The sequence below is a fragment of the Gorilla gorilla genome, chromosome 16, assembly GCF_029281585.2.
Source record: "Gorilla gorilla gorilla isolate KB3781 chromosome 16, NHGRI_mGorGor1-v2.1_pri, whole genome shotgun sequence".
NCBI classification, from domain to species: Eukaryota; Metazoa; Chordata; class Mammalia; order Primates; family Hominidae; genus Gorilla; species Gorilla gorilla.
Genome location: NC_073240.2, coordinates 103,049,562 through 103,060,815, shown reverse-complemented (window position 1 = coordinate 103,060,815; position 11,254 = coordinate 103,049,562). Strand labels below are relative to the sequence as shown.

The window sequence follows — 11,254 nt, the reverse complement described above, 5'->3', positions numbered from 1 at the left end:
GCAAACTGAATTCAACAATACCTTAAAAAGATCATTCGTGATGATCAGGTGGGATTTATCCCTGGGATGCAAGAATGGTTCAACATACACAAATTAATCAATGTGAACCAAATATCTGCTATTTTCAAGAGACTCACCTAACACATATGAACTCATATAAACTTAAGGTAAAGGGGTGGAAAAAGATATTCCATGCAAGTGGAAACCAAAAGCAAACAGGAGTAGCTATTCCTATATTAGACAAAACAGACTTTGAAGCACAATTGCCAAAAAAAAAAAGACAGAGACAATAAGGGACATTATATAATGATAAAAGGATTAGTCCAACAAGAAAATATAACAATCTTAACTTTATATGCACCTAACACTGGAGCTCCCATATTTATCAAACAATTACTGCTAGGCCTGAGAAATGAGATAGACAACAATACAATAATAATGGTAGACTTCAATACTCCACTGATAGCACTAGACAGACTATTGAGACAGTCAGCAAAGAAACAATGAACTTAAACTACACCCTAGAACAAATGAACTTAACAGATATTTACAGAACATTCTTTCCAACAACTGCAGATTATACATTCTTCTCATCAGCATATGAAACATTTCCCAAGATAGACCATATGATAGGCCACAAAATAAGTCTTAATAAGTTTAAGAAAATCAAAATCATATCAAGTATTTTCTCAGACCACAGTGGAATAAAACTGGAAATCAACTCCAAAAGGACCCTTTAAAACTATACAAATACATGGAAATTAAATAATCTGCTCTGGAATGATTTTGAGGTTTATAATTATATCAAAATGAAAATAAAAAATTATTTGAAATAAATAATAATGACACAACTTATCAAAACCTCTGGGATACAACAAAAGCAGTGCTAAGAGGAAAAATTTATAGCAGTAAGTGCCTACATGAAAAAGTCTGAAACAGCACAAATTGACAAAATAATATCATACCACAAGAAACTAGAGAAACAAGAACAAACTAAATACAAACCCAGCAGAAGAAAAGAAATAACAAAATTCACAGCAGAACTACATGAAATAGAAACCAAAAAATACAAAAGATAAATGAAACAAAATGCTGGTTATTTGAACAGATAAACAAAATTAATAAACCACTGGCAAGATGAAACAATAAAAGAAAAGAGAATACTCAAATAAGCTCAATTAGAAATGAAACAGGAGATATTACAATGGATACCAAAGAAATACAATAGATTATTCAAGACTACTATGAATACCTTGTATTAGTTCATTGTAGCACTGCTATAAAGGAATACCTGAGATTGAGTAGTTTATAAAGAAAAGAGGTTTAATTGGCTCATGGTTCTGCAGGCTATACAGGAAGCATAATTCTGGCATCTGCTCAGCTTCTGGGGAGGCGTCAAGAAACTTACAATCATGGCAGAAGGCAAAGGGGGAACCAGCACTTCACATGGCCAGGAGCAGAAGGAAGAGAGGGGGGAAGTGCCACACACTTTTAAACAACCAGATCTTGTGAGAACTCACTCATGATACAGTAACAAGGGGGGATGGCAGTAAGCCAGTAGAAACTGCTCTCACGATCCAATCACCTCCCACCAGGGCCTACTACCAACACTGGGGATAAGAGTTAGACATGAGATTTGGGCAGGGACACAGATTTAAACCATATTACACCTTTACATGCACAAACGAGAAAAATCTAGAGGAAATGGATAAATTCCTGGAAATATACAACCCTCCTAGGTTAAATCAGGAAGAAATAGAAACCCTGAGCAGATCAATAACAACAGCAAGATTGAATCAATAACCAAAAAAAATTGTCAACAACAAAAAAGTTCATGACCACATAGAATCACAGCTGAGTTCTACCAGACATTCAAAGAATTGGGACCAATATTACTGAAACTATCCCAAAAGATAGAGAAAGGAGAAATGCTCCCCAAATCATTCTATGAAGCCAGTATCACCCTAACACCAAAACCAGAGAAGAACATAACAGAAAAAAAAACTGCAGTCAATATCCCTGATAAACATAGATGCAAAAATCTTCAACAAAATACGAGCTAACTGAATCCAACAGTACATCAAAAAGATAATACATCATGATCAAGTGGGGTTCATTTCAGGGATGCAGGGAAGATTTAACATTCACAAGCCAATAAATATGATATATCACATAAACAGAATTAAAAAACAAAAACCATATGGCCATCTCAATAGATGCAGATAAAGCATTTGATAAAATCCAGTATCCCTTTATAATAAAAACCCTCAACAAAATAGGCATAGAAGGGATTTACCTCAAAGTAATAAAAAGCCATTTATGACAAACCCACAGCCAACATTATCCGCCTTCTGGGTTCAAACAATTCTCCTGCCTCAGCCTCCCGAGTAGCTAGGACTAAGGTGCATTCCACCACACCCAGCTAATTTTTGTATTTTTAGTAGAGATGGGGTTTCACCACGTCAGCCAGACTGGTCTCGAACTCCTAACCTCAGGTGATCCACCCACCTTGGCCTCCCAAAGAGATGTCTTTCCATTTTTATGTCCTTTTCAATTTCTTTTACCAATATTTTATAGTTTTCCTTATAGAGATCTTTCAACTCCTTGTTTCAATTTATTCCTAGGTAGTTTTTTAATAGCTATTGTAAATGGAATTGCTTTCTTGATTTCTTTTTTGCTAGTTTGTGGTTGGTATATAAAAACACTACTGATATTTATGTTCATTTTGTATCCTGCAGCTTTACTGAATTTATCAGTTCTAAGAGTTTTTTGGTGGAGTTTTTACGGTTTTCTATATAGAAGATCATGTCGTTTTCAAACAGGGACAATTTGACTTTCTTCTTTACAATTTGGATGCCCTTTATTTCTTTCTCTTGCCTAATTGTTCTGGCTAGGACTTCCAGACTTATGTTGAATAAGAGTGGAAAGAGTAGGCATCTCTGTCTTGTTCCAGTTCTTTTCCTCATTCAGTATTATTCAGTATAATGTTAGCTGTGGGTTGGTCCTATGTGGTCTTTATTGTGTTGACATGTGCTTCTTCTATTCCTAGTTTGTTGAGAGTTGTTATCATGAACAATGATAGCTGAAGTTTATTAAATGTTTTAACATATCTACTAGGATGATTATATGGCTTTTTCCTTCATTCTGTCGCTGTGACATATCACATTAATTGATTTGTTTATGTTGAATCATTCTTACTTCCCTGAAATAAATCTCTTGATCAAGGTAAATGATCCTTTTAATGTGATGCTGGATTTGGTTTGCCAGTATTTTGCTGAGAATTTTTGTATCTGTGTTCATCAGAGATATTGGTCTATAATTTTCTCTTTTTGTTGTGTCCTGCTCTGGTTTTAATATCAGGGTAATTGATGACCTCGTAGAATAAATTTGGAAGAATTCTCTTCACTTTAATTCTCTGGAAGGTTAGAAAATAATTGGTATTAGTTCCTCCTTAAATGTTTGGAAGAAGTCAGCAATAAAACCATTAGGTCTTGGACTGTTCTTTGACGGGAGATTTTTTTTACTAACTCAATCTTGTTATTCATAATTAATCTGTTCTGGTTTTCTATTTCTTCTTGGTTCAATTTTGATAAGTCGTATGTGTCCAGGAATTCATCCATTTTTGTGAAGCTTTCCAATTTGTTGACATATACTTGTTCGTAATAGTCTCTTATGCTCCTTTGTATTTCTGTGGAATCAATTATGTCTCCATTTTATTTCTTATTTATTCATTCATGTATTTTCTTTTTTTTCTTGGTCAGTCTCACTAATGGCTTGTCAATTTTATCTTTTCAAAAAACCAACTTTTATTTTATTGATCTTTTGTGTTTTTTTAGCCTCAATTTTGTTTATTTCTGCTCAATCATTTCTTTCCTTCTACTTATTTTGGATTTTGTGCATTCTTGCTTTTCTAGTTCCTTGGGATACACTGCTTTTGCTGTATCCCATAGGTTTTTGTATGTTGAGTTTATATTTTCATTTGTTTCAAAGATTTTTTAAATTTCTTTCTTAAGTTCTTCATTGAATCACTGGTCACTCAAGAGCATGTTTAATTTTTAATTTTCAATTTCTGTGGGTATATAGTGGGTATATATATTTATGAGGTATATGGGATAGTTTGATACAGGCATATAGTGTATAATAATCACATGAGGGTAAATGGAATATTCATTACCATGAGCATTTACCCTTTGCGTTATAAACAATCCAATTACACCCATTTCATTATTTTTACATGTACTATTAAATTGTCATTTACTATAGCCACCACGTTGTGCTATCAAATACTAGATCTTGTTCATTCTTTCTGTGTTTTCATGACCATTAACCATCCCTACTTCCTCCCCACTACAACTCTTCTTGGCCTCTGGTAACCAACATTCTACTCTCTGTCTCCATGAGATCAATTGTTTTCACTGTTAGCTCCCACAGATGAATGAGAACATGTGAGGTTTGTCTTTCTGAGCCTGGCTATTTCACTGAACATAATGTCCTCCAGTTCCATCCATGTTGTTTCAAATGACAAGATCTCATTTTTTTATGGTTGAATAGTACACCATTGTGTATATGTAGTAACAAACTCACTTGTAGTCAGAACACTGGGGTCCGTGATTCCCCTCGGGCTAGGGTTGGTTCCTTCTGCAGACGGGCATTGACACTTTGGTCCAGTTTTCCTTTCTGCTGTAACAGGACAGCAATGAGTTCAATACCTCATAATTGCTGTGTTCTCCCTCCCGCAGCACTCAGAGACACTCTGCACCACACCACTGCTGCCAGGGGTGGAGGAGGGGTGACCTCAGTGATTCAGGACCATTTTTTTCTATCTTTTAAGTGCCTCTCTCAGTGATATGAAGTGTAAACTAGGTACTATGAGTGCACACCTTATTTTTGGTTCTTATGAAGATTTTTTTCTGTGTAGATAGTTGTTAACTTGGTGTCCTTGTAGGGGCTGGAAGAATGATCAGTGGAGCCTCCTATTCTGCCATCTTGCTCTGCATCCTTGTAATGCATTTTCTTTATTCATTCATCTATTGATGGACATTGTATTTTTCATTTCATTCGTTGCATTCTTCAGCTACAGGATTTCTGTTTGGTTCTTTTTTAACATATCTATCTCCTTGATGAATTTTTCATTTATATGGTGAATTGTTTTACTGATTGTATTGAATTGTCTATCTGTATTTTCTTGTATCTTATTGGGTTTCTTTAAAATTATTATTTTGGATATTTTTCAGCAATTAGTTGATTTCCTTTTCATTGTGGTCTGTTACTGAACAGTTATATTCCTTTGATGGTGTCATATTGCCTTGCTTTTTCATGTTTCTTGTGTCTCTGCATTGATGTCTGTATGTCTGGTGGAAAAATTGCCTCGTCCCAACTTTCTAGAAAAATTTTATAAGAAAAGAATTTAACGTGCAGTTGGATCTTAGTGTACTGTTAGGAAGGGTTTCCAGTTGGGGGCAGTAATATGATCTCCATGCAGCTTCTTTGGCTGCATTCAATGACAGCAATAACTGTATGCTTCTCAGTGGCCTAGGCTGTAGAAGTTTGTGGTAGTCTAGTGGCAGTATAGATTGTTTATTTCCTCTATGGCAAGGGCTTTTGGAGCCTCCTCTTCTTGGTTTCCCCACACTACTGAGATTTAGCCATGGGAATTCTCTAGGTATCAGGTCTAAGGTCTAACACAGCCTAGAAGGAGCTACAGTGGTGCTGGGTTACAGGTGCAGATCTTTGGAGCAGCAGCTGATCTTTGGGGCCAGGCTTCAAGGCTCAGGGTCTCATGAACCTATTGTGGCACCTGGGTCTTGGGGTGAAGGTTTGCGCTTTGTGAGAAGGTTGGATGTAGGTGGCCCATAGAGCCAGAATCTGTGACTCTGAGGCACTCCCTAGCAGCTGGGGCCTTGTTGTAGCTATGATTCTACCCCTGTGAGGCAGAGGGCAGCACTGGCCTGACTCCAGGGAAGAAGAGGTAATCTGGAGTTTGGGGCCTGGGATGCAGGGTATGGCCATAATTATGGAACCTAAACCAATAGGTTCAGTGGCAATTCAGGTCACTGGGAATGAGGCATCATGTAATGGTGACTCTAGACCCTGGAGAATTCCAGACTCTATGAACCCAGGTGCTGCAGAGGTAAAGAGGTGAGTTCTCCAGAATGGCTGAGCATAGCTTTTGTTTGGGCCCTGGGGACAAGGAGTAGCACAGCAATGACTCCACTCTCCAGGGAGAGGAATGTCTCAGCAGCTCAGACTCTAGGAAGCTAGTCCAGCTCCAGGGAACCAGGGTTCTAGAGTTGTAGGTTCTAGCCTGTAGGGTTGGGGTGTTTCCGATCAGCCACCGCTCTGTTTCCCTGGTACGCAAGGTACCACCATGTCACCTCAGCCCTGGAATGTGCAGCTGCTCAGTTCAGCCAAAGCACCAGTAGTCCAAAGGGAGACATGCTGCTTCCGCTCAGGCCCAAGGGGCGTGACTGCTCTGGGTGGTCCAGACTCCATTTTCCAGGGATGCAGGGTTCTGCCCCGGGATTGTTTCCTTGGGAGGCAATCCACAGTTTCAGCTGAGGCCAGTAGGGGTGGGGTGCAGCCTTGGCTAAGAGGTAAATGGAGCCGTTCTGCCAAAGCACAGTTTCCCAGGAAGGAGTGCTCAGCGTCCGCCTCCAGCCTGAGGGTGTTGAGAGAGGGGGAGGTGGAGCTTCTTCACTGCAGCTTGGCCCCACACGGAAGAACATAGCAGCTGCTTCCAGCTCAGCCTGGGGATGCTGGGCCACCAGGCGGGAGTGGTTTAAGGCAGTTCAGCCTCAAAAATGAAAGGGTGCCGGGGCTCCACACTCTCAGAGCAAGACACTCCAGCAGTACCTGCAGTCCCAAGATGGCAGAGCGTAGTAGCCGCACAGGCCACAGAGTGTAAGGCACATTGTCCAGCTCCTTCTTGGAGGGAACACAGCTGTGTGGACTCCAGTCAGCTCTCTCAGCCAGGCTTAGTGGCTGTGAGGACCAAGGGGACCCAGTGGTGAGGACTGTATATATCTAGTAACAAACTATAGAAATGAGCCCTAAAGTATAATCTTGAGGACTGTATATATCTAAGGTGTTGCTGGGGGTTGCTGGAATCCTCTTGCCTACTTTTTCAGCACACGGAGATGTTCCTCCTAGTTCCTATCTGATCCCTGCTGAAGAATTTGGTGGTAGAGTCCCAGTGTTTGCTTCTGTTCTCTATGTGGCTGTCCTGAGTTTCTGTGCTCACCAGTGTTTCTGTTACTCCTTTGATGTATTCTGGCGCTTCCCTTTAGTTATTTGTATCAAAATGTAGTTGTTTATTCATTGTTTTTGCTGCCTTTGTGGAAAGAATAAGCACTATCGGCTTCTAGTCAGCCATCTTGCTGACGTCGTCCTCCAAGAGGGAACTTCTTTAAATAGGAAGCCTTTCCTTGGAGTTGACACTCAAGCTGAAACCTGAATGATGAGAGGGAGCCAGGCTGGCCTACACATGGGCAAAGCACTCTGCAAACTGTATAGGTCTCAGGAGGCCACAAGCTTATTATATTCAAGTAAAGGGAAAGTACGAAATGCCTGAGAGCCCCAAGCAGAGAAGAGAGTGGCATGAAGAAGTAGTGGGTGAGATTGGCAGGGTCAGACCTTATCAGGCTTTGTAGACCCTGGTTAGGCAATGAAGTACAGTAGGTGTCTAACCTCTCTGATAGTGCTGTGTTATCAACCTGCTCTCAGCCTCCAGAGCTTTTTGTGAGCTTCTCTCCTTCCCAGGACATGTACTGAACTCGGAGGACTGGTCAGCAGGGGCCTCAACCCCATCCATAGCATTCACAAATTCATGAATCCCCTCTGCTCAAACCCTTTCATTGAATCTGCCCACCATACCACACCCTTGAATTACTTTCAGTAATTTTTCACTTCAGAGAAACTTGGTTTGTACAATTTTCCACAATTGGATTGTACGCTACTAACACAATTTCGATAGTTCCTAGCATAGGAATTAGAATATAATGAATATTCAATTTTTTTATTTTTTATTCACCCTTAGATTGCTGATGATATATTTTTTGATCAACCAAATTTCTATTTATACAATTTTTTTGTAAGCTAATCAACTTGGTAACTTTCTCCAGCACACTAAAAAGCACCATAGATAACCAGAACTAGCTATGTAGAAATATGACATAGCACATAAGAAAGCAGTTTGAATATAAGAAAAAGAAAGTATCAAAAGTAAATTGAAGTGTAGCATTTAAAAGTCTCTATATTCAAGGAATTCTGTCATTTAAAATAGTTGAAGAATATGTACTCCAGTCCTGTTAGGAAAAGAACAAGTTCTTGATCAAAGATTAATGAATAGAGTTAGAAAGAAAAGAAACAATTTGTACATAGTATGAGAGAAAGTCATCACAACTGATGAAGAAGTTGTTTTAATGTTTTATTTCATTTTATTGAACAGACACTTATATAACACTATAGACAAAGAATTATTTAAAGCACTTTATAAATATTCAGTTAATTTTTAAAACCTTATAAGGAAGATGCTTTTAGTTATAAGGAACTGCCACTTTTGTAAGTTAAAAACAGTCAAGTATGAGGAATTTCAGACAGTTCAAACTACCTCTATTTTATAGATGATGGAAGTTAAACATAAAAAGGTTAAGCAACTTGAATTAGTAAAAAGCATAGCTGAAATTTGAAGGCAGGCAGTCTGGCTAAAGAGTCTGTCCTTGTAATCATGTTACTGAAAAAGAAGAGAATTTACCTACCTCTGAGGAATTATTGCTGATTTCAGTGTAATTAGGTCAAGCAGGCGCTAGAATGGAATTTTTAATAGGTCATTGTTCTTGCCCCTTACTAGGTCTCCATTGTTCAAATCCTCTGACAGTACAGAAACACAGCTTTTGAAAGAACTAGAGTAATTTTAAGGCTTAATTCAGTTACCATATGCACTAGCTGAAATGCTTAAGAAGCCATAACCTAGTAACCCGATTTTAGGCTGATGTTGTGATCAAAAAAAATTTTCAAAATAATGTTAGCTCTTTACTTTTGTTTTGTTTATTAAAGGACAATATACATTAAAGGGTAATAAAGAGACAATAATATTTTTTAAATCTTTTTTTTTTTTTTTTTTTTTGTGGCTCACACCTGTAATCCCAGCACTTTGAGAGGCTGAGGCAGGTGGATCGTTTGAGCTCAGAAGTTTGAGACAAGTCTAGGCAACATGAAAAACCCGTCTCTACCAAAAATACAAAAATTAGCCATCCCTGGTGACGTTTGCCTATAATCCCAGCTACTTGGGGGTGCTGAGGCAGGAGGATCACTTGAGAACAGGAAGTCAAGGCTGCAATGAGCCAAGATCATGCTACTGTACTCCAGCCTGGGTAACAAAGTGAGACCTTATCTCAAAAAAAAAAAAATTCTATTTTTATCTTTCATGTTTTCTTCACATTTTATAGGTACTTCCACATATTACCTCAGAGTCAAAAATACTATCCCCAGCCTGGGCAACATAGTGAGACCTCATCTCTACCAAAACAATAAATAAACAAAATCAGCCAAGCATGGTGGTGCACACTGCAGTCCCAGCTACTCAGGAGGCTGATGTAGGAAGATTGCTTGAGCTTGGAAGGTCAAGGCTGCAGTGAGCTCAGGTTGCACCAATGCACCCTAGCCTGGGCTACAGAGTGAGACCCTGCCAAAAAAAAAAAAAAAAAAAGCCTCTCTCTGGTAATTACAAATCTGTCTCATATTTCCAAAGCACTTTTCTTCAGATTCTACATCACAAAACCCCAAAAATCAATCTGACAAAGAAAGATTCTCCTCAGAATGCAGAGTAAGATGTAACAGGTCAGTCCAGAATTCTCCTTACCAAGGAGGGGTGGGGGAAATGTAGAAACATTTGTATATTAATACTTCTTATTCAAACACATTTCATAAGAAAGAATATAATATCCTCCTTGGTATGAGCAAAAGAACACATTAAGAAAATCCTCCATATTGGTAGATAAATTAGTAACCAAAGCATCCATGTTTCACTGGATTTGTGTCTGTAGCATGGACCAGGAATTTTAGAAATGCTTGTCTTTCTTTATATTGAAATCACTTAAAACAACTTCCAGAAACTCAGCACCTGGTTGAATATTCTCCTCATTGCCATCTTCATCTCTTTGTTCCTAAAAGTATAGATGGTAGGGTTCAGAAATGGAGTAATTATTACATCAAAAATGGCAAGGAATTTATCAACAGGCACTGTGAGAAATGGCCATGAATACACAAAGATGCATGGACCAAAAAATAAGACCACCACTGAATTTTAGCTGACAGTGTAGAGAGGGCCTTGGATAAGCCACTTGAAGAATGCTGCCAAACAGTAATCAAGATGAAGATATAGGAGCTAATCAAAATGCAAAAAGTCCCCAGAGAGATGAATCCAGTGTTGGCAGTAATTATGAGCTCCAATCTGTAGGTGATTGTGCAAGCAAGCCTAATAAATCGAGGAAAATCACAGTAAAAGCTGTCCACTTCATTGGGACCACAGAATGGTAGGATAACAACAAATACGAGTTGAATCAATGAATGGATGATTCCAATAGTCCAGGAAGCCACTGGGAGTAGAGTACAAGTTCTGAAGTTCATGATGGTCAGGTAGTGGAGAGGCTTACATATAGCAACATATCGGTCAAGGGCCATGAAAACAAGTAGGACCATCTCAGTTCCTCCAATAACATGAATGAAGAACATCTGAGCCATGCAGGCTTGGAAAGAGATTACTTTTCTCTCCTTGAAAAGATCAGAAATCATCTTGGGCACTGTAATGGAGGAAATCCACATGTCAATAAAGGAGAGGTTGGCCAGCAGGAAGTACATAGGGGAGTGTAAATGGGAGTCGGAGACCACTGTGAGCACAATGAGGAGGTTTCCTAAAATACCTGCTACATAGAACACAGAGAAAACCAGAAAGAGGACAATTTGCATTTCCAAAGAACTGGTGAGTCCCACCAAAACAATCTCAGACACCACCGAATAATTTCCTCCCTCCATGGTCTCAGTCATTTTGGGCTGCAAATTTGCCTGAAAAAAAAAAACAAAACAAAACAGGAGAAATAAGAAAGTGGAATTACTGACTGTATCATTCAGGGTTCCATTAGAGAGACAAGACCACTAGGAAATAATACGCTAGGAAATTGTTACAGGAAGTTGATTTTGCATAATCATGGAAGCTGGTTCAGCAATCCATGAGTCCATTGTCTTTGCATGTAATGCT

The 11,254-nt window shown here is 38.8% G+C and overlaps 1 pseudogene; it reads right to left on the bottom strand.

Moving 5' to 3' along the window:
* Positions 1-9,850: 9,850 nt before the first annotated feature.
* Positions 9,851-11,031, bottom strand: LOC115930802 (olfactory receptor 4F15-like; annotated as a pseudogene).
* Between the last annotated feature and the right edge of the window lie 223 nt (positions 11,032-11,254).